Below are 24,404 nucleotides of genomic sequence, written 5' to 3' on the forward strand. Positions count from 1 at the left end.
CCAACGACCTCAGTGCCTTCTCTCCACATCAGACTTTATCTCCACCTCACCACTCTCCTGGCCCCAACAACTTGCAATGGTCCCAATCAGCCCTTTCTACACGGAACTGCATCCCCCACCTGCTACCTAAACCCTACCTGAGAGCCCCAGAATCCCACCTTCCACTCTGTATCTCCTCACCTCTTCCTGGTTCAGTCTTCCATATGGTCTAGTGTAGAGGGAACTCAGTCCTTGCTCATAAATGGGTACAATGAAACAGACGACATCAAGAAGTGACATTCTAGTGAAAAGAAGGAACACATATAAATTCGCATCTTCCATTTTTCATCACTTTGACCCCTTTGTCCCTCCCTTTTGCTTTCTCTCAAGACTCACTCAAATAACTAGTGACATGGGCAGAGAGGATGCTATAGGGAGCCCTGGTGTGAGTGAGGAAACAATGCCCTCTGGGAGGACTCGCCCTGGGAGCAGGAAACAAAATAAATTGGATTCTGGCCCCTACAGTGCCCTCAGCAGGTCGCTGCTGGTCAGCTCCATGTGGTGCACAGCTCCACATGGAGTTGACCACTTTCTCCCTATCTGCTGACTCTAGTGAGGGGGAGGCCAGGCTTACCTAAACATAAACAAGCACACACACAGGCATGTCGATGACGGCTAGTAAAACCAGATTCTTCCTTGCCATGCACCAGTTTTGTTGAGACTGATGTATGTTTCTGCAACTCCTCATCTCCTTCCATTTCTCACCCTCCCTAGAATAAGCAAAGCCAAGTGTGTCCCCCATGCGCTGCCCAGAGCAGTCCAGCTGTGCCAACCCTACGCAGCAGGGACTGCATTTGCCCTGGAGTTCAGCTGGCAGCAGAGCTGCCGATGTGCAAAGCAGAATGGAATCCAGCTTGGCTCTTCCTTGCTGTGTGGGCTCGGCCAGGCTCACAGAATACATACTTGTTTGTGTCTGGAAACTCAACAGCTGCAGTGCAGGGACTCAGAAAATAGATCTGCAGTGAGAGACCACACCATTATTTCCCCTGGCCAACCTCAACCACCCTTGGAGCCCCGAGAAGGGAAGACTACATTTCCTCTGCCGAGAGTTTGCGTTTTCCTGCTAGTGCTCCTGATGGAAACTGGTACTAGTGTTTGCTAAAGTCCCTAAGGCCCTGACGCGGCAGGTAGCTTGGTCATTCATCTGGATCCTCTGAACATGTGCCAGAAATATTTCAGAGGTGGTACATTAGCATCAAAGTTCATTTCTTTCATCTTTAATGTAAGTGAATCCTTGCCTGGGGTTTATTCTCTGCCCTTTATTCCCCTGTAGCTGACCAGAGGGATTTGTGAATTTATAAAACTATGCAACATTATTGTTCTCCAGCCCACTTTAGCAAACCATCCCCCTCCCAGGAACATTGTCCAGGGACAATGGGACCATCTTCCCACTAACCCCACATCTTGTCCCTCTGATATGTTCACTAGGTTCTTTGTGTTTGGGGTTTTTAACCAGTGGGCCCTCATAATAAGGACTGTTCCTCTTTCCAAGCATCCAAACATATAGTTCTTCTTGCTTTCCTCTGGATCTTTCTTCATTTTTTCCAGGCCTCCCCACCGACAACCAAAAAAAAAAAAAAAAAAAAAAAAGACATGAACAATAGGAAAATTTTTAAGCATATGTTGGCTTTTGCTTGGTCTTGATATTTTCAACTTCTGGTCCAGGGCAATTAAAGAGAGAGGCTTTGTCACCGCTGCATTCTTGAGACTGTAAAGTGGTAAGGTGATATGCTTTCACACATAGCCCAGGACTCCCAGGGTCTGAGTCTCCCCTGGTCGTAGGAAAAGAGGCTTGTGAACCCACAGCAATCTCTGCTCTCTACATGCTCTGCCTCAGATCACCAAGCCCCTCCAGTAAGCAGCCGTGTCCCTTTCACTGTTGGAAATGAGGAGTTGTTTGTAAGAGTGAAAGAAATACAGAATCTACCAAAGAGAATCAAATGTAGTATCACCCACAGGTTTCCAGATTTCAGCTACCACAGCCTTATCACTTCCTTGTGCCTCTTCAGTCCATCGAAGCCAGATTACTGAACATGCAGCCAAAACAAAACATGAGGTAGGATAAGCATGAGGAAGGAAGACAAGGAAGACAACATCTTAGGCAAGATTAATCTACTGCCCCTGACACCTGTCATTCTCTGCCCTGATTCTGCTCTGTGTAGAGTGGGAGGGGATGCCCTAAGTAAAGGGAAGTGTATCCATCCAGCATGCTGCACCCCAAGGCACTGCCCATGGGTGCAGTTCAGTCAGGAGACAGAGGAAGAGAGGGACACAGCTGTACTCCTGCCCTTGAGAAATACAAATGGGTTCGCTCTCTTTTAGTGGCCCTTGGCTGCAGGACAGTATGTCTATGAGAAGCTGCCTTCTGGCACAGCATGTTTTCCTGTGGTCCTTCAAGAAAGCTGCCTATGGACTGTGAGAGACAGAAGTCACTCACCTAAGCTGACATTTTTGCTGGTTCACTCAATAATCACTCAAGTGATATATTGTGGGCATATTTGCCTTACATCTGAAAAAATTCTAGATGGCACAAAATAACACGCTTCAGGGGAGCTAAATTTTGGAGCGCTGAGTGAGCAGAGTGCTGGTGTTGTGACCTCCATGCTTTCCTTGCCTCACTGGCACTCCATCAGCCTTTCCCAGGCACCTGTCTGCTTTCTAGGCTAACACTTGCCAACAACCTGGGCAGACTTATCACAATAGACGTGCCCCTTCACAGTCTGGTTCATTCTTCTTCAGATGGAGAGTTTCTCTGAGATCCCACTGAAGATACAGTTGGCCTTTCTCACTTAAAATTGAGTGCCAGCCAGCCCACACCCCTCAAAAACTAGATTGAAAAGCTCCTCCAAGACACTGTCCAAGTGTTGGGAAGAGAAAGGTGAGAACCAACATCCAAGTATATTCTGAACAGTAGATGCCAGTGCAGGGAGAGAGAAATATAGGAGCATTCAAAGCCATCTGTCTCTTTTAGAACATGCTTTCCCCCAGGTCTTGGGCTCAGTGGGAAGAGACAGGAAAGTTATGGCTAGTCTTCCATCCCCATGAGCTGCCCAGGCTACCACGGACAGATACACCCTTGCCCCAGGAAAGGAGAGAATAAAGAAGCCTTCCCCAGACCTCACCGTTCCTCATTCCCAAACATCTTGTAAGTCCCAGGGGCACTGGAAGACTTTGTCCTCAGCCAAACACAACTTCCTGTTTCTAAGAAAGGGCAGGGGAAAAAACAGTTGAAAGAGTTTTTGGACACTGGAGATTTTGAGTTTCAGTAAACGCAAATGAATCAGACACATGTGGAATGAATTTCTCCGGAAGAAAAGATGCTGTGAGTTCCTCTTGCTGGACCAGAAAGTGGGAAAGGGGTAGGCTGAGGTAGGAGGCACATCAGAGGCTGAAAGGAAGGAGAAAAGCCATGTGAACATGGGATCAGGGAGAGGGTCCAGTGATGACAAGGGTCAATGTGGGCCCTCCCAAGGCCACATCCTGAACTTGCTTATTACTCAGAACTTCTCCATCTCTGAAGTCATAAACTTAAATATCCTACTACCGACCACAATTTCCTATCCTTCCAGATTTCTCACCAGCTCCCATTAAATTTATTCAAGGGACCCCCAGATCTTTGACTACCTCCTTATATACACATTCCTGTGTCTTTATTTCTCCTTTGTCTCCACTTTGTCTTTCCTTGTGCTGCTTTAGATTCCATGTTCCCTCACCTCCACTTCAGTCTTGCCTAACAGCCCCAACTTCCTTGTCCCATTGACATTCCGTGCAGCTCAACAAGCAGAGCCTCACTCCAGAACCCCTCAACTGTCTGCTTCATGCCCATCATCATCATGTTAACAACCAGGCTCCACAACACTGAGGGAAATCACACAGGTACCACTAAAGAGTTTGGGGCCCCAGTGGAAATTCTGACCAGCAACCTAAGCAGGCTTCTTGTACACTCTCTCCACTGTCCTAAAACTCATGATCCTACCACATTTCCCCTTACTATGAGTATATGACCTTGCCTCCTACCACCAAGTGGTACCCAAAACTGCATCTCCCATGATAGAAGGGAGAGAGAGGACAGTCTCACAATTAACAGGTCAAGGTACAGACATGAATCTAAAGGAACATTAGAATTCTACCTTATTTTGGATTCAGAAGCTATATTCCAATTGCTGTCAAGTCTATAGGAAGGTGAAGATACAGAAGATAATCTCTCTACCTTATTAAATTAATCTCTCAACTCTTCCAAAGGTCATGGCATATCAAGTCTAGACATCCAGGACTCACATATGGCTCAATTTCCCCATCCCATCATCCTTGTTGACCCCTCTGTTCTCCACAGAGTAGGTGCCTTTTCTACCCAGAGAAATGCCTTTTCTTGGGCTTGGCCCCTGGCGGGATTTATCAGTCATTCCATTCCATGTAGAGTCACCGCTACATGGAGCTTCAGATCTCAAGGGTGGAGGAGGTGAAGAAGGAAAAAGCCCTCACAGGGATAGGTCCAAGGATAATATATCTTAAAGACAATAGACTCCACCACACTAACTTTGGCCTCCTGCTAGCCTATCTCTGATGTGCTGTAATGCTGAAAGAATGTCCCCCTCTTCTCCACCTGGAGTTATTTACCAAAGGCCCCTTCTGTTTCCTCAGCCTCAAAATATGCTAGATCTCAAGAAAGGGGATGGGTGGGAGGGGAGAAAAACATACCCTACAAAAAAAATGAAAGCCATCATATAAGAATGCTCAATTTCTTGCCACCAATCCTAAGGCCTTACCTATGGCTATACCTGTTCTTTTAAAACTCATCCTTTCTTCCTGTTTCTGTTACATGACGAGGTATTTCCCTACTATCAGAATTAATTCTTTCTGGAAACCACAGCCCTCCATCTTTTCAAACCCTCTCCTGTAGATTTAGCTTCTACCTCTCTGCTGCTTCCTTTCCATGAGAGTCTGAAGGCACTGCCTCATCTTGCTGCTGCCATGTTGCAGCCCTATCTCTTCACACTCCCCTCACTCAGTGTGCACTCTTCATTCCCTCTGGACATCCATCTGCATTATTCCCTTGTCCTGAAAAGTCCTTTTTCCCTTTTCTCTTCTCCTCACTTCAACAAACTCCTACTTATTCTTCAAGCTCCAGAGTAAAGGTCACTTCCTCAAAGAAGCCCCCACACTGGGTTAAACACCTTCATGGCATTGTGCAGTTCACATTTCAAATATGCAGCACACTGGGAGTCCTTCCTGTTTTCTCTGCTGGACCCACAGCAATGTTGTGTTGGCTTACATAAAGCAAGCACCTTATAAATGAAGAAACAAATGATCAAGTTTTTTCCTACCTCAATACATTTACATCACCCCCCACGTTCCTCTCTGCTCCTTCTATAGTAAAGCTTGGGAGAATTGCTCTCCCCCTCATCCCCTAATAATCCAGCTCTCTCCACAACTGCCCACAGGGACTGACTTGCCAAGGTTTTCAATGACCTTGTGTTAAATTCAGCAGACATTCCTCTCTCCTACTGCCTGAGTTCTGGCCCTCCTTCATAGTTGTGGAGATCCTCAGGGTTCTACTCAGTTTTCAGTCTTCCTGGGTGATCTCATATGCTCCCATTGTTTCAGTTTTTTCCACATGCTGATCACTTCCAAATTTAAATCCTGAGGCTGTGTCAGGGGTCCCCAAGACCACCCCACATTTGGAAACACACCGAAGAACTCACAGGACTTAGCTTGTGGCTGTTCTCATGGCTGAGATTTCTTGCAGAGACACTGCTGAATTATAAGGGACAAAGACACAGAGTCTGGAAGAATCCACATGAGGCTTCTTTGTGCTCTCTTCCTCCATGAGGGGATACACAAAGCATAGTCTTTCTCTAAAACATGTGTGTGATGTTTCTGCTTGGGGAAGCCCGTGAGAGACTCAGTGCCCAATGTTTTAATTGGTGGTCAGTCTACTAAGCTACCTATGCCTAGCACGTACAAAAATTCCAGACTTCCAGAAGGAAAGTAGGTGTTCAGCATAAATCATGTTGTCTGCACAGTCTAGCCACAGGGAACTGGCCTTATCAGTCAACTGTTGACTGGGACACTCTGAGAGCCAAGTTCTCAGACACCAGCCAAGGGCCCACCGTGCAATCAGGTCTTTCTAAGGACAGCAGTGGTAGTTCTGCTGTAGTCACTGCTTTCTGGCTGGAGCTGGCTCCTGAAACACAGGCCCATGTGTTTCCAACTTCCACCAGACTCAGTGTCCTCAAACTCACCCTCTTCCTCCCAGCTGCTGTGACTATGACCTATCCTCTGTTTCTCCTTCTTCCCACCCATCCTATCCACTGGCCCCCAAATGCAACCACTCCCCTCTACTCCCACTGCTGCTCAGGGTCATCATACCCCTAGGATGGCTACAACATCCCTCAGAATAGGCCTATCTCATTCTGTTTGACATCCCTCCAATCTGATGCTCATATTATTCAGAGTCATCTTTTAAATATGAAAATTGGATCACTTCATTTCATTTAAACCTTATAATGGCTCATCAATGCACTAAGAATATAAATCTAAAACTCTTTTTGGTTTTTGAGAGAGAGAGAGAGAATCCCACGAGGGTCAAAGAGGGAGAGAGAGAGGAGAGAAAGAGAAGTGGGGCTCACCTGAAGTGGGCTCACACTCATGAACTGTGAGATTATGACCTGAGCCAGAGTCTGATGTTTAACCAACTGAGCCACTCAGGTGCCCCTAAATCTAAAACTCTTAACAAGACCACCAAGTTCCTAAGTGTACTATCTCATAACAGCTCCCAGTCTTATTTTACGTGACTCTTCTCCTCTGGTGACATTTGTGTCTTGTCAGTTACTCACCAAGCCCTTTCTCATCCAAGGGCTTTACACATGCCCTTCCCAAGCCTGGGATGTTCTTTCCTCTGCCCATTCCTGACTCTCTTCAACTCATCCTCAGGGTCCCAGGTTGAAAGTCATGTCCTCAGGAAGTACTCCCCCATTTTCCCCAGTCTAAATAAGGCCCCATAACTCTCTTTCATAAAAGTAATTGCAAATGTCTTATGTGCATTGTTCATGCCATGCCTCCCTCTCCTCCCCAACTAGACTGCAACCTCCATGAGGATGAGGACTCTTGGTTCACTGCTGGATATCCAGAGCCAAGATAGTGCCAGCCACCTGGTTGTGTGCTGTCTCCATTGGCTCGGGCTGCCTTAATGAAGTACCATGGACAGGGTGGCTTAAACAACAGATGTTTCTGGAGAGACCAGGGTGCCAGCCTGATCAGTTCCTGGTGGGGACCTACTACCTGGCTTGTAGATGGCCACCTTTGTACACAATTCTGGGGAGAGAGTGAGAACACAAGCTCTCTGGAGTCTCTTCCCATATGGACAGAAATATCATGAAGGCCCTACCTCTGTGACTTCATCTAAACCTACTTCCTCCTAAAGGCCCCATCTCCAAATACCATCACACTGGAGGTTAGGGCTACAACATATGAATTCGGGGGTGGGATCCATAGTGTGTGCTCTCAGTGTTCAGGGAACAAATGAGTGAATTGCTGATGGAGTGGTGTCTCTCAAATGCATACTTAATATTGTTATTCCTTTCCCCAAAGTTCCTTCATGATTCCCTCTGCCTCTAGAATAATTTCCTAAGCCCTTGGCATAGCATCTGAGCCTGTAATAACCCAGCCCCTACCTCTCTGTCCTGTGTCTCTTTCAATGGTGGCCCCTGGAAAGCTCCCCTTTCCCCTTCAGGAGTGTGTCCAGTGCTCCTGTCTTCTTCCACATCCCTGCTTCCTTGGGGCAGTGGCACTGGACCTTGTTCAGCCACCACAGCAGAGGTGGCACATCTGAAGATGGCTAGCAACCAGATGCAATAAAACTGCCAGAAGCCTGAGCTCCTAGGAGCTGGAAAAAAATGTATCCAAGAGAGGAAAGAGCCATATATATGAGCTCGACCTGAGTTGTTCCTTTCTGGAGGGAGGATGTTGTGACAAGTTTGGTGTCTACCACTCCTCACTAGGTGTCACCAGTTACACAGCCCCTTGCCGCCCTGGGGAACTCCCCCTACCTGTTGGGTGGAGTAGAGATAGTCCCACTACTCCAGCACCACCATCACCCCACACTGTCACTCACTGAGAAAACGAGGGCACCCTTGTCATACCTCTGCATGGATCCTTCCCAAGTTTGGTGAGTGATTAATGGGTGAGCATAGCACAGCAGACACTTGATCTGCATGCATTCTTTGCCTCTCTTCCTGTCCCCTCTCTTGCAAGCCCATGCCCTGACTTCCACATTAAACCTGTACTTCAAGATCAAAGGTTTCCAGCCCTGGTACTTCTCCCACCATACTTCCTCCTACTCCCTGGACAACTGGCAATGCCTTCATCATGTTGTGAACTACCTCAGTGGATATTCTATCGATGCCGGTAAATTAGTCCATAATTCCTCTTGTCTGAATAGTCTCAATATATCTGCTGATGGAAATGAAATTTGGGGGTGAATTTGCTAGAACTCCAGTCTCCCACCATATTCCAAACTGCCCACTGATTCTGATGTCACATATATGGCAAAAGGGTTCATGTGTGTATTAGAGAGAAGTAGGCTGATATTAGATGATCAGAGTCCTTCTGAGCCTCAGTTTCTTCATCTAGAAAATGTCCTTAGAAAATTTGCATAAGAATCAAAGGAAAGAATGTTATATGAAGGTGTTTTGCCAATTATCACATTCTACAGAAATGGAGGGAATTCAGTGCTGTAAGTATTAGGAGCTTGGGGGCACCACTTGCTGGAAAGGCACTCTGGTTACAAACAAACCCTTGGGTTGGAGGAGGATGTAGACAGAGAGGAGAAAGAAAAGAATAAACTTAACTAATTTATTGAACACCAGAACTCACAGCATAATTCTCTGCATGATGGCACATTGGAGAGAATTAGAACAAAAGTGCAAGCCTGGACATGTTTGACTCAGTGGTCCAGGACTTTAAATACCGTGCCATGTAAAGTGCAGACCACACTCCTCTCCCCCCTGAGTACTGAGCTTTTGGGAAATAAACATAAGATTTGAGGACTAAACATCAATTTTATGTTTTTATAGTAGCAAAAGACTGGAAACTACCAGATGCCCATCCAGATGGGACTCATTAATTGTGGAAATTCATTCAATGAAATACTCTGCAGCCATTTAAAAAGATGAAAAAACCACAAGGTGTATGTCCATACGTTTGTATGTATTATTTGCTAATGTACTTATAAAGTATGTCTGGAAGGACATATAAGACACTGCAAACACTGGTTAACTCTACAGGGGGGACTAAGAAGCTGGGAGAACAGGAATGCTGGAAGACTTCACTCTCTGCCCTTTTGTGCCTTTTGAATTTTGAACTGTGTGACAATGAGCCTGCATTGTGTGTGCATGTATGTGTGTGTGCATGTGCGTGTGTGTACATCAGCATTATTGGACTAGATAACTCTTGGACCAAGAGTCAATGGGCTCCCCATTTTCTAATACTTAGGTCCCCACCCTAAGTTCAGACTCCATGACCTACATGGGGTGGAGGGGGGAGAATCAAATCCAGACAGTGCTGGGAAGGATAGAAACAACAGAACACTTGCCATCAGTCTCCGGGCAGGACAGACACGGTCTATGGACAGCAGCACCCTTTTGCCCAGTCTCAGCAGTGGGAAGAGAAGGATTGGAAATGTCTCCCACTGGGTGTCCTCTCCCTGCTGTGGTGGTGTAAGGAACGGGACGAGAAGCATCCTCACTCACAGTACCAGAACAGTTAGCATCGAGTGGAGGAATAATAGATGGGTCACATGTAAAACAGTGGAGCTGGGAGAATGGATGTCCAGAAGGAAGGTGATAAGAGGCAATGAGGCTAAGTTGAAGGATTAGGGGAAAAAATAAGTGGTGTCAGGGTGTCATGGGTCACAAACTCTCGTAAGGGCCAGAAAATGAGAGAATGGTCCTGAATAGGACCCAAATCTTTTATATTGCATCCATTAGTGAGACTGAAGAGTAAAAAAGATGTAACCTTTGATCTGGCACAGTTATCAAGGATGCTGACAAGATAGGTCAATGACAAACCCTCACCAGAGCATGATTCAGTCTGCTTCTAAGGAAGCCCCTCCCTTTCCTGATCCCTCACTGTTCTTCACTGCATTCCCGCCCCCCGCATTTAGAAAAGTCTCTTCGTTTGGTGTTCCAATGTTCTGTTTTACATTTGATTTTGTTCAGCAGCAGCGGTTGCTTAGCCAGTTTCTGCTTAGGAGCCCAAGAGCCAAGAAACAACACAAGAGGAGCAAGGCCTGGGCAGGCTCAGAAAATGCCAGAGATGCTGCCACCGAGCCTCCTCCACCAAGACTGCCAGGAGAGCTTTGCAAATGGAATCAATCTGAATGTAGCTGATGGGAACCATCTGAATGAAGGAAGCCAGTACAAACAGAAACTCTTCAGTTTCCCACTGCAGTAGCCTGGAGTGGCTTCCCAACGGTTTCTCCTCGTATGCATTTGCTTTTCTATCACAAGGAAGACACATGCTTCTTCTTGGAAAAGTCTCCAGATCATGACTGTTTAAACCATGACCTCACAAACCCCACTCTCCCTCAAGCCCACTCAGCGCTCAGTGCTGTAGCCTGCCTGGTGGCTATTTGCCCTTGTCGCTCACTGTGGTCAATACGTTTCTATGTAAGGCAGGTGGGAGGCCGATGTTGCTCACAGTATGCTGCCTTTGCTTCCCTGGAATTTGAAAAGGCAGAAAACCTCACCTACTAACCACGTATGTCCCCACTGCCCCCAAATAAAAGACCAAGATACCTCCCAAATGTGGTCGAGGAATCTAGGGCGTTCCACTGTAATTCCCAAGCATACCTGATGTCCAACACATTCAGTGTCCAACACAATACAGTGAATGTAGTAACATTCACTGTAACACATCTCAGATGAAGTTATGATAAAGGAATGTGATTATTTCCCTAGAGCTGAGGGAAAAGAGTCAGTTAATAAAACCAAGACAGAGGTTGTCTAGCAAATTGCAAGCAAGGATTCTAATACCTGGCATTGGATCCTAGGCTGCTCTGTCTTCATGGTGGAAAATCAGAACAGTCTCAAGAGATACTAACTTTAGATGGATGTTGTTTCAGCAGGGTCCTGTTTCTTTTTCCTGATCCCATTTTTACCATGCAACTTGCCCAACTTTAATTTAGAGCAGTTAGCCAGTTCCAGCTGCCCCAACAGATTGGGACCACTATACCTTCACATTGTGCTTTATCAATCAGGCACCCTTAATGTCTAGCCAACATGGATCTGGGCAAATGCCACACAGGGATTTGGCATCTGCAGAGCTTTGGTTCAGACCAGGGACCCATGGTGATTGATGGTGCTGTGATTCAATATTTAGGAACCGTTGAGCCACCAGTCCAGACACAATTAAACCATTGGTCAGGGAGTTGCTCTGCTTCTCAGGTTCTCTGAAGGATAACTTAGCTACGTGTTACTCTGAGCATAAACATTATGCTGACCTTGATCCAGGAATTTAAACAGTGTCATTTCATGTAAACGCTAGCAAATACTTTCTTGCTGAAGTGGTCTGTTTTCAGGATGGGTTAGGGTTTCTTCTCTACAAAAGCACTTTGGGGCATTGGATTTTAAACTCACAGTCAGATCTGCATTTCTTCTCTCATTTACGTTGCTTAGCCTTCCAAGCATCAATACCAGCTCCTAAGGTTGAGGGAGCCCTCTGCTGATGGCTTGGGTGTAACTTCACAGCACAAAGCAAGGAAAACTGGGCAAAATCTAAACAACCCTCGAATCTGAAAGCCAAAACGTGTCTCTAGATCTGGAGCAGATTTCTTCTGTAAAAAGCCAGGTTCTAGAAATGTCCCTAATTTCCTCAGACTATGCACATTGTTTCAGGTTTCATTCTCTCTGGAAATAGAAAACAAAAGGCCTGGAAAATGGTTCTTGTCCTATGCATACAGAGAGCTACATACTGCTGTGCACACACACACACACACACACTTGTACACACTCACACACACTGCAACTTCAGCACCATGATCCAGTGCAAGAAGGCTATGCTCTGGGTGTGCAGGTCTGGAGTAAAAGAGTGGAAGGTGCCTGAGTATATATAACATCCCAGAATCATGGGAATGGATTTAGGAACATTCGCCCTTTGTGGTGTGTCCAGATGAAGAACTCTGATGAGGCCACAGCTTGAAAGAGGAATTCTTCCCAGCAACTGTGGCCTTGATGCTAGAGGTTAACAGCTTAACACCAGACTGTAGTGCCCAATTCCAAACTCTAAAAATTAATGGTGATAAGGGTGGGCTGCCTGCCAAGGCCTGTGGTGTGAATCCCAAGAGAAGCACCTTCTATTTTGAGATCTCTCTCAATCCACAATGTGCTGTCCTGTGCTTTGATGCATGTCCCACCTCTTTGACTACGTGCCTTTTTCCACAAGTTTTTTATTCCTAAACTTTCTTGACCTTTCAACCCATAGACAGTGATGACCCATCTCACTCACCAAAAAGAATAGTCATGTGGAAATATGAGTCAAATACCTGACTCAGATGCCAGTAGGAAGAACTAATGGTCTAATCCTTGCCTTGCCAAAAGCATCGGAAGAAAGAGAGGGGAAATGGTAAATAGAAAATAAACTAAACCCTGGCAAAAGAGGATAAAAACACAGTAAGTTTCTTTTCCTTGAGAGGGCTCCCCTGAAAAGGAAAAAGTACAACTCGAACCACATAGTAGAGCCAACACCATCCAATAACTGTACATATAAAAAGAACCATCTCTGGAAAATGGAAATTTGGAAAGATGCTACACCCCGACTCGAAAGTCTTCAGTGACTAGGGCACCTGGCTGGCTCAGTCGGTTGAGTGTCTGACTTCAGCTCAGGTCATGATCTCGCGTTTCATGAGTTCAAGCCCCCACATTGGACTTGCTGCTGTCAGCCTGTCAGCACAGAGCCCGCTTCAGGTCCTCTGTCCTTCTCTCTCTCTGCCCCTCCCCTCCTTACTGTCTCTCTCAAGAAAAAATAAATAAAATATTAAAAAAAATTTTAAAGGCTTCAGTGACTCCCATTGCCCGTATAAAATCTAAACTCTGTAAGAGGATATTCAAGTGTCCTTACCTCTCCTGCCACAATCCCCACCCCTGCTCCTGCCTGCCCCAACACCTGTACACACACCTCACTCTCACCTTAGCTATTAAGCCACTCTTAGTTCATGTTTTTCCTGCTGCTATTCCGTCCTTCCTTGGTCAGGGACCTGCCCATCCTCCAAGAGGGAGCTCAAATATCCCATCCTCCATGAAAGCTTCTCCAGCTTCTCCAGCTTCTCCAGCTCTCCCAGACAAAATAACCTGCTCTCTCCCCTATGTTCCCAAAGGATTGTGTCTATACCTCCCTCCACCCCCACCATTACCATACTTACATATAGTCTTACTGTCCAGTCTTCTCTACAATTTATAAGTTGAGATCAAGATCACATATTCATTTTTGCATCCTCCCTCAAATTCCCACCTCCACCATGTCACTCCATGCCCCCCACCCCCAACCCTCATTGCTCCTGCCAAGGGTTTGTCCTAGCAGCTTCCACATGAGAGGTTCTCAATACATTGTTCTGTTAAATTAAATCCATAACTAAGAGGATTAGGAGCAAATACAGTCACTCCAAAGACAGAAGAAAGGCAGTACCATGATGACAGGCAAGTGACATATTCCTCCAGATCCTAACTAATAAGAACTCTCATTTGTCACTTTCAAGGTGGCTCATCTAGAAGCTGCTCAGGATTTTCAATTCCTTCAGTTTAAAGACCCTGTCTTCTTTCTACATGTGACAATAGAGCACTGAGAACAATTACTTTTTAAACTTTTTTAAAAGCTTTTATTTTTTGAGAGAGAGAGAAAGACAGAGTGAGCAGGGGAGGGGCAGAGAGAGGGAGACACAGAATCTGAAGCAGGCGCCAGGCTCTGAGCGGTCAGCACAGAGCCCAACGTGGGGCTCAAACCCACGAACCGCAAGATCATGGCCTGAGCAGAAGTCTGACACCCAATCGACTGAGCCACCCAAGCGCCCCAATTTTTGAACAATTGTGAATTGGGGGAGGGGAGCAGACACTTTACAGCCATCTGTTAGGAACTTGTCATAAAAGGCAGGGTGGAGCAGGGCACAGTACCTGGCTGTCTCAGTCACTTAAGCATCTAACTCTGGTGTTAGCTCAGGTCATGATCTTGTGGTTTTAGAGGTTCAAGCCCCACATTTGGCTCTATGCTGGCAGTGCAGAACCTGCTTGGAATTCTGTCTCCCTCTCTCTCTGCTCTTTCCACCACTCATGCTGTCTCTGTCTCTCTCAAAATAAATAAGTAAACTTTTTTTAAAAAAATTTAAAAACATACACAATTGAACATGTCCAATCAAGTGTTTGTCCACCAAGGTGGTCATGATAGTGACACATGGGCTTTGGAGTCTAACAAATCTGTGTTTAAATCCAGGCTAACTATTGTAACCTCTAGGTACATGCCTCTAACCTCCATGACCCGAAGATGTAGCTTATAAAATCCCTCTTCACAGAGTTGCTTTTAGCATTAAATGAGATTTTGAGTATCCAATACTTAATGACTCACAACAAATGCTCACTAAGCCGAAGCTTTTGTTATTACAGTAATGATTCTATAATTTAACACATTTCTTAAAGTTCTCTTTTGAAAGAATTTCAAAGCCCCTCTATAAGCTACATGCAAAAATCACTGATTTTTTCCCCCTGATTTTTTGTATTCCTCCTTTTGTGCTAAAATATCTTGATATTTGAGTCTTCATTTTATTAATCATATTTATCTAAAAATTATATTTAGGAGATACCAAGTGAAATGTGTGCATTTTTGGTAACTGTGTACTTCTGGTGACTGTACAGTTTGAAATACTATTTTTTATCGAGTTTTATAAAAGTGAAAAAAATAAAAATAAAATAACAATTGTATTTAGAGGTTTACAAAAGCCAAAGCCACTATTTAAAGAAAAAGTTTTGTGACCACTGATTATATGTTTCAGGTACTCATGGAGTTTCAAAGGCATTGTTCAAAACCTAAATTCTCTAATAAAAGGTTAGACACGCTGTTCTGGCTTAATCAAATCATCAAATACTTACTGAGTATGAATATGAAGGCTATTTTGAGATGACAATCATAAAAATCAGGTCTTCTGAGTTCATAACATAGAATCCCAAGAAATCTAAAACTGTGGAAGCAACCCAACATGGAAGCTGGGTTAAGCTGACATTCTAGAAGGCTCCAGGGAACTTCAATGGAGTGATATTCTCTGAGCTCCCTTTGGGACCTGAGAATAACTTTAATTATTACCTCATATTGCACTGCTTAGCCAGAGAATGTCCTTGAAAGTTCACTGGATTCACTAATAAATACTGCCAAGGCTCTGCTTTTTCAATAGTGGATTATTATTCCTTCAATCAATAAGTACTTCCTGGCCCCTCTTACATATAGGACATACTACTTAATACTATAGGAGTCACAAAGAAGATAATGCATGACCCTTGACTTCCTGGGCTTTCCATTCCAGGCGACACTAGAATTCCAATCTAAAATCTGCCAATTCTAATCAGCATATAAGCCTATAGGTTATGACATATACATACAACCAGGCATTAAGTAAATAGTCAAAACAAGGCATGCTATAGAGAGAAAGATACCTGTGGATGAGAGTGGCCATGGAGGTCCTGGAATTAAATTCATCCTAATGGATAGAAAGCCTTTCAACAGTCAGAGAGAAGGGGAGCTATTTTAGGAGAGATCAGTACAGTAGTGGCATAGTGGCAGAAGTGGCCTAGGAAAATAGAAAGTAAAGCAATCCAATTAAGCAGAAGCTAAAGTAAGGATGTGGCTAGTTCTAAGATGGGAACTGTATTGGAACCAGACTGTAAAGAATCTGAATGGCAGGAATTCATATTTCATGCTGCATAGATCAGGAAGTGATGGTCTGCTGTGACACATTGTAGGAAGTCAGGCAGGAGATCTGAAATGCTGAACTTTCAATGAACCCTTTTATTTTTTTTTAAGTTTGTTTGTTTGTTTATTTTGAGAGCGAGAGAGCGTGTGCACAAGCAAGAGAGGGGCAGAGAGAGAGAGGAAGAAACAGAATCCAAAGCAGGCTCCAGGCTCTGAGCAGTCAGCACAGAGCCCAACATGGGGCTCAAACTCACAAACCATGAGATATGACCTGAGCGGAAGTCGGTTGCTTAACCAACTGAGCCACCTAGGTGCCCCTCAATGGGCCCTTTTGACATTAGCTCCATTGTCCAAGGGATTCATAGGTGACTGAGTTGAAATCTTCTACCTCAAGAAAAATAAAATAAAAGATTTGGGGTTTAGCTGTACATCCTGGTCTTCCCATGCTTACCCTGGCCTCTCTGACAAAGGGTCATGAGTAATGGGTGACAGAAGTAGGAAGAGCCAAAGAAACTCAGAGCTGCTGGTAGCTGGAAAGACATTGTTCCTGGCAGGGAAATCCGCCCCCATCTATGCCTGGGATAAAGCAGTGGGATTAGGTGGTTTGCTGGGCCCCATGGCATGGTCTGTGGTGCTGTCAGCAGCCTTTCATCAAAACATGATGGGCTAACACACCATGGAGGCTGGTTCATGTTCTGGATATTAAATGCAGGCTTACGTGTCCCTCTATTTATACATGCACCCAGGCCTGCTGGATGACCGCCATTCCATTCACGAGAGATAGAATAAAACCCTCCCCGTGTAGCACTCTGGGACACACACTGCGCATTCCTGGAAGCAGCAGGCAAGAAAGGGTTTGACCTCCAACCACAAAAAGGAATCCAGCAGGGGAAACCACAGTGGCCTAACAAACCACAAAGAGAAATCCATTTTCAGAGTGTGGAAATTTGGTCTTGGTAAAAGCAATAGGTGGGATTTTGAACAAACCACACTGATTTTGAAGGATGGAAAGCCCAGATGAAGGGCCCTGAGAGCACTATTTGTTTCGTTCATATCAGTTTCATTGTCAAACTACAGTCTTGTCAAAATCCTACCAATGGGAGACCACATAGTTTACTCCAACTTCATTCCCTGATTCATCGGGCACATCCCACAACTGTCCTTCCCCAGAGACTGAGCCAGCTTCAACCCAAAGGAGAACAGACTGCAGAAGTTAATGTAGCTGGTGTGGGAATTGGCTAAACGGAGTGTGAAGGCCCGGAGAGATACAACTGGAAAGCAGCTCACCCTTACGAAATCTATTGCTGCATAGATCTTTAGTTCCAAATCACAATCTGGTTCCCCATCCTTGAGCATTTACAGATAGATTATTTTATTTTATTTTATTTTATTTTATTTTATTTTATTTTAGGAAGTCCACTTCCTTCCTAAAACTTCCCTTAAGGAAGGGATTGTAAGACCCGGATGCTTCCTCATTTGAACTTGTTCTAATTTCCTGGTATTTTTTACATATCTCATTTTATATAATTAATCTACATAAACAGCTTTCCACACCCCCCGCTATGAGTTTGTAAACTCCTATAGGCAAGCTATCATTTCCTCCCTCCCTTCACATCACCTTAAACATCAGAGATACTCAATAAACTCTTGTTGAAACTACATAGAAACCATAAAACCTCAATGGGTTTTGAATAAATGTTGTTGATTCACTCATCGACTTTTGGAGCAAAATGGCATGCTTAAGCAAAATACAAATATCACTCCAAATAAAGATCATGATGCAAACAGTATTGCTGTCTGGCCAGACTCTGACTCCCTCTGAGCAGATGACTGGGCATTGAAACCAGTGCTATTCAAATATAAAAATGGAGGGGCAGCAGGCCTTGGAAAGTGACCACCAACCTTGAAGAAAAAAGGCAAATATCAGGATTCTGACACCCAGATTCCTTCACTCCCATCCCTTCCTCTTCACCGCCATGGTCGTACTTTCTTGGCCAGTACCCATACCTTCTTCTCCTCCACCCCTTGATTTCAAGTGCTCACAGTCTCACACTGTGGCAGTTGGCTTCCAATTGGTTTTCCAGTTGAATAGCTTCAACGGTTGCCAATTATTTTCTTGATGATTTAGTTTCCCAAGCACATCCCCTACATCCCCCTCTCCAGATCTCTGCTCAGGCCTTTGCTATGCCTGCAGAATATTTTTCCCCACATCTACCTATCCACATCTTATTTATTCTTCAGGCCAACCACTTTATCCTTCATGGAGTCTTCCTTGAAATTCCCTCCTGGAAGCATTTCTCTTTTCCTGAACTCTCATAGCATCTGGCACCTTTCTTTTTGTTTTGTTTTGTTTTTTTAAGATTATTTATTTATTTTGAGAGTGAAAGAGAACACGAGTAGGGGGGCCAGAGGAAGAGGGCGAGAAAGAGAGAGAGAGAGAGAGAGAAAGGAGAATCCCAAGCAGTTTCCAAGCTGTCAGCCAGGAGCCCAATGCCGGTCTCAGTCCCACGACCCTGGGATCGTAACCTGAGTTGAAATCAAGAGTTGGACACTCAACCAACTCAGCCACCCAGGCACCCCAGCATCTGGCACCTTTCTGATGGCATTTAGCATCCTGGTGTACTATAGTTTCCCGTGTATGTCTTCTCTCTACAATTAAAATGGAAATTCCTGAGGACAGACACTTTTATGTCCCATAGTATCATGCATCATTAATTTCATACACTATGTGCTCAGTGAGTATTTGTTGAGTGAAGGAATGGATGAATGAATGAGAGTATAAAGCAATAGTAAATCATTGAATGAATGAGATGCATTGTCAGTATTAAGTATTTAAGGAAAAGGAAAGTCATCCAGATTTTTATCAGGTTGAACCTCTTACCTTTACTTGGGTTAATTTTTTTTGTTTTTTGTTCTTTGGGGTTTTTTGAGACAGAGAGCTCATGAGGGCACGTGCCAGCAGAGGAGGGGCTGAGAGAGGGGGAAGGAGAGAATCTAAATCTTAAGAGAATCTCCATGCTGAGCATGGAGCCAGATGAGGGGTTTCGCTCTCACAAACCATGAGATCATGACCTGAGCCGAAATCAAGGGTTGGATGCTTAACCGACTGAGCCACCCAGGTGCCCCTAAGTTAGTTATTATTAGTGTCACTTTACAGACCATGCAACTGAGGCCAAGAGAGACTAAAAGCCTTGTAAAAGGTCACACTGGCCAATATAGAGCTCTTTATTCTTCACTATTCTGCTCAGTATTAGTCTCTGTCTTTTCAATACTTGGCAATGTATCATCGGATTATCTTCCTGGAGACCCTACCTGGTTCTTTTCATCCTTTTCTCATTAACCCCTTCTTAGTCCCATGCCTAAGGTATAGGGTATAGATGAACACTTACTTACAATAAAATGTTGTCCTACTCATTATAAACAAGGTAGACCTGGTCTAAATAAGTCCAAAAAGCAAAAACCTTTCAAGATCAAAAGTAATTCCCAGATTAGATCTATGGACATGGGGAGGAAGAAACTTAGATCAAAAGAAATAATCAAAATGTTCTCCTTGGTAGAAGTCTCCCTGGACTTGGTTCAGAGCCTACAACTGGAAATTCTCAGGGCACGCTTAGTCTTCTTGCTGTTGGCAAACTGCCACAGAAACATTCCAACCCAGCCAGGATCCACTGGAGAAGCAGGCATCGAATCAAAAGAGCAGAGCACCTGCTTCTAGGGACAGAATGGACCCGGCTTCATAGTGGCCCCCCCAGACCCCAAGAAGCATAAAGACAACTAAAGAGGCTAATTCTGATATAACAGGAAGAGTTAAGTCTGCTCTTGGGAAATCTCTGGCAAATGTTCTCACAGTTTGATTTGTGAGAACAGCAGTTCCTGATAAAAGCCCAGAAAGAAGATAGTAACTATTAACACCCTTGGGCTGAAGCCCGTAACTCTTTTGACAGTCTTTCTGCATGTTAGACAAAGGTGAGCAGAAAATTTACGGGCAGGTGGCGGATGGAGCAGCAGCCCAGCATTAAGGGGTAGTTCTCACCCAGCTTTTTTAAAAGATACAAAGCCATATGATCCTGTGCCTTTGTTTCCCTCACAGTAAAATGGGTTTGATCCTGGGTGAGGACTGTTGTGCTTGTTGTAAAATATCAAATCTGTGCTCTACAACTGCAGGTCAGATGTCTCCAAGCTGCGTCAGCCTGGAGTGGGAACGTCACAGAACAATATTCAATACTCAACTAGAAGGAGACTTCCTCCTATCCTGCCTTTCTAGCCCGGGAGCCCCTGGGTACCTGATGTGTGCTCTGCAAGGTCCGCTTCCTCCTGACAGTCCCTACCATGTACCCAATGCCCCCAGAACACTGTGCCCTTCTCTTAGCTGCACTGACCCCATTTGTGCCCCTACTCTGGGCTGAAGGATGGTCCTAGCCCCACAAACATTTATGTGGTGCCCTAGTGCTCTCCTCCAACACTCACCTCACCAAAGCATTGGAAATCTGGTTCTCTTCATTTGCACTGTACTCTCTTCCCAGACTCTCAGAGCATATAGACCCTTGAGTGAAGTATTTGACTGGTTTCTGTAATTAAGGTTCCCTGAAGGGTTGGGGTAAAAGACCATTGGAGAAACATTTATTTCACTGTGTTACAGTCTGTCTAACATGTCCTTATCTTGATGTTGAGGACATGTTTTAAACATAATAACTATACCTTCATCATACTTATCATAAATAATAACTCCTGGGACACCTGGGTGGCTCAGTCAGTTAAGCGTCCAACTCTTGATTTTGGATCAGGTCATGATCTCACGGTCCGTGAATTTGAGCCGCGTCTTGCTCCATGCTGTCGGTGTGGAGCCTGTTTTAGATTCTCTCTCCCCTCTCTCTGACCCTCCTCCACACACTCTCACTCCCTCTCTCTGTGTCAAAATAAATTAATAAACTTAAAAAATTAAGAAAAAATAACAATAACTACTTAATGACCTCTACTATCAATCCTTATGCACATTTCCTTGATTTTTCTCCAATAGGCAAAAACTCATTATTGCTGATTTATTTGAATCAGGATCTAAATAAAGACCTCACAATGCATTTGGTTGTTTTATCTCCTCAGTGTATTTTATCCTATAATAACTCACTCTGCTTTTTCTCTACTGCCATTCTTGTAGGAGCATAAAGCATATTTGGAGAAACTGAGTTACACTTCCTATAGAATGTCCCATCTTTGGGATATAACCAATCATATCTTTGTCATTTAAGCAATTCTTCTATCCTTCACATTTCCTGTAAACTAGTAGCAGTTCTAAAGACTCGATTGGAATCAAGTTCAATTTTTTAGGCAAGAAACATCATAAGAGATACTTCTTGTTGTATCATCTCATGAGGCATGTAATATTTAGGCTGTACAACTTTTCAAGACACTAAGATTGATCACAGGTTGTATGTGGTGTCAGCCTGACCCTTCCATTATAATGTTCCCCATCAACATCTCAGCTAATAGTTTTAACCTCATTAGTGAATGCTGCCTAGATCAATTACTTCATTAGAGGTTGAAAATGGCAAATTTTTAAAACTTCTACCTTTCGTTTTGCATTTATTGTTTAGAGTTCTATATAGAACCCACTGTATCAGATATCTAGTAACTGAAATACAGTTGGCGTACAAAAGATAAAATGAATGCTTTCTCATTATTTATTCATTTACAGAATAATTATTATCTAGCAACTTCCAATGGAAACTATTAGGCTGTATTTTGTGTTTGTTGTTTTAGGTATCATTATGAACTCACGGGTTTTTTACTTTTTTTCATTTTTTTTAAGTTTATTTATTTATTTATTTATTTGAGAGAGAGTGAGGCAGAGAGAGAGAGGGAGAGAGAAGATCCTAAGAGGCTCTGCACTGTCAGAGCAGAGCCCAGTGCGGGGCTCAAACTCACAAATCATGAGATCATGACCTGAGCCAAAATCAAGAGTCAGAGGCTTCACTGACTGAGCTACCCAGGTGCCCTAGGATTTTTTTTAATCAAGCATTACAAATATAATGGAGACTTCCTAGGCAGACATCTCCCCTATCTCATTGCCCTTCTTTTTCTGTCAGAGGTAAATACTATCATGAAAACATTATTTATCATTCTCGTTCAAATTTTCATTCTTTTACCACATATTTTATATACATACACATTTAATAGCATTGTTTTATGGATGTTTAAATATTACAGAATTGTATTACACTACAGGTATTTTGCTTCAACCAGTTTTTCCCATACGATACTATTTTTTTCATAATTACCTATATTGGTAGATATATTGCTGGTTCATTTTAACTGCTGCATGTTATTTTATTTTATATATCACAATTTTTTCTGTTAATAAATTCTGAGGTTTTCAAATTTTGCTATTATAAACAATACTGCAATGAATATTCTTCAATACATCTCCCTGTGCACACAGCATGAAAATTTCTCTAGCGTATATTTCTAGATGTAAAACTATTGGGTCATAGCATATAAGCACCTTCAAATTTGCTAATTATAGCCAAATTGCTCTCCAAAACGGTTGTGCAAATCTATACTCTCACCAGCAGTGTACAAAAGACTTCATTTTCCCCCTATACTCAAGTAAAAGAAACAATTTTAGTGGCACCTGACTGGCTCAGTTGGTGGAGCATGCGACTCTTGACCTTGGGATTTTGTTTGAGCCCCACGTTGAATGTAGAGATTACTTTAAAAAATAAAGTATTTTAAAAAATTTTTAATAAATAAGTACATCCAAAAGTAAGATAACATTGTATGTCAATTATACTCAAATTTTAAAATTCTTTTATTTTTTTATTTAAAAAATTTTTTTAATGTTTATTTTTGAGAGAGACGGAGACCGAATGGGGCAGAGAGAGAGGGAGACACAGAATCCAAAGCAGCCTCCAGGCTCTGAGCTGTCAGCACAAAGCCCGAAAAGGGGGCTCAAACTCACAAGCTACGAGATCATGACCTGAGCCGAAGTCAGACACTCAACCAGCTGAGCCACCCAGGTGCCCCTCAAATTTTAAAATTCTTAATAAATAAAAGGTTTCATGTTCTTCCTACATCCTCACTCAAACTTGGTATTGTCAGATTTTTTTTTTTTTTTTTTTTTTTTTTGTCCAACTCATGGGTATGAGATGATTTCTCCTTGGTATTGTAATTTGCACTTCTCTGATCGCTAGTGGGGTTGAGATTCTTCTTATATGTATGTTGGCTACTTGGATTGATGTTTTTATAGAGTGTGAGAGCAAACATAGTAGCTAAGACCACAGGAACCAGAACCAGACTTCTAGGCTCAAACTCGGGTCCACCAGTGACTTTAGGTAAGTTATTGAACATTTTCTGTGCCTGTTTCTTCATCTATAAAGTGGGGACAATAAATACCTATCTCACAGGGACACAGTAAAGATTAAAAGAGTTAATATATCTCAAGTGCTTAGGACAGTGCTTGCCTGTTACCATTATCATCATTATTGGTTTGTAGGGGCTTTTTCAATATTCTGGATACCTTTTCTCTGTTAAATTTTGCATTTTAAATATCTTTTCCCAAATGTCTGCATTTTTATCTTTTTATTTTGTTTATGGTATCTTTTGTTGTTGCAGAAAATTTGCTGTTAATATAATATGATAAAAATTATCCTTATTTTTTCCTATAGGTGCAAACTCTAAGAAATATTTTTCTTTTTTTAAAGTTTATTTATAATCTCTACCCACAACATGAGGCTTGAACCTACAACCCCAAGATCAAGAGTCACATGCTCTTCTGACTGAGCAAGCCAGATGCCCCTAAGAAACCTTTCTATACACAAGGTCATAAAGACTAATATTTTCTTACCTGTAGGATTAAAAAAAATTTTTTTACTTGTAGGATTTCAACCCACCTATGATGTAAGAGAAGGATCCAATTTTGTGTTTTTCCATACAGATAATAAGTTTCCCAAGCATTATTTTCCCACCAATCTGTAATTCTACCTTTATACTGAGTATATGATGTACGTATGTGTGTGTTCCTGGGCTTCCTATCCTGTTCCAGCAATTTATTTTCCAATTCTTGCATCATCCCATGTCCTAACTTTTAAGACTTATTTAAAAATAAGTCTGGGGGCGCCTGGGTGGCTCAGTCGGTTCGGCATCCAACCTCAGCTCAGGTCATGATCTCACAGCTCGTGAGTTCGAGCCCCATGTCAGGCTCTGTGCTGACAGCTCAGAGCCTGGAGCCGCTTCGGATTCTGTGCCTCCCTCTCTCTCTGCCCCTAGCCCACTTGCATTCTGTCTCTGTCTCTCTCAAAAATAAATAAACATCAAAAAAAAATTTAATAAAAATAATAATAATAAAAAATAAAAATAAGTCTGCATATCTAATAGAACAAGTTCCACCATCTTTTTAAAAATGAAATCTGGGATCTAGGCCCCTT

The 24,404-nt window shown here is 43.3% G+C and overlaps 1 long non-coding RNA gene across 2 annotated transcripts in view; it reads right to left on the reverse strand.

Moving 5' to 3' along the window:
* Positions 1–15,475, reverse strand: part of LOC125938879 (uncharacterized) — a 33,443-nt gene extending 17,968 nt beyond the window's left edge. Inside the window, exons 1-2 of one of the 2 annotated variants that reach the window (XR_007462849.1) lie at positions 15,171–15,475; positions 181–280 (exon numbers count right to left, since the gene is read on the reverse strand). This is a non-coding gene — a long non-coding RNA (uncharacterized LOC125938879). Of the gene's footprint in view, positions 1–180; positions 419–15,170 lie in introns of those variants that run through there. The other variant, XR_007462848.1, reaches the window with a different exon arrangement.
* Positions 15,476–24,404: the final 8,929 nt, after the last annotated feature.

The sequence above is a fragment of the Panthera uncia genome, chromosome D1 (genome assembly GCF_023721935.1).
Source record: "Panthera uncia isolate 11264 chromosome D1, Puncia_PCG_1.0, whole genome shotgun sequence".
Lineage (NCBI taxonomy): Eukaryota > Metazoa > Chordata > Mammalia > Carnivora > Felidae > Panthera > Panthera uncia.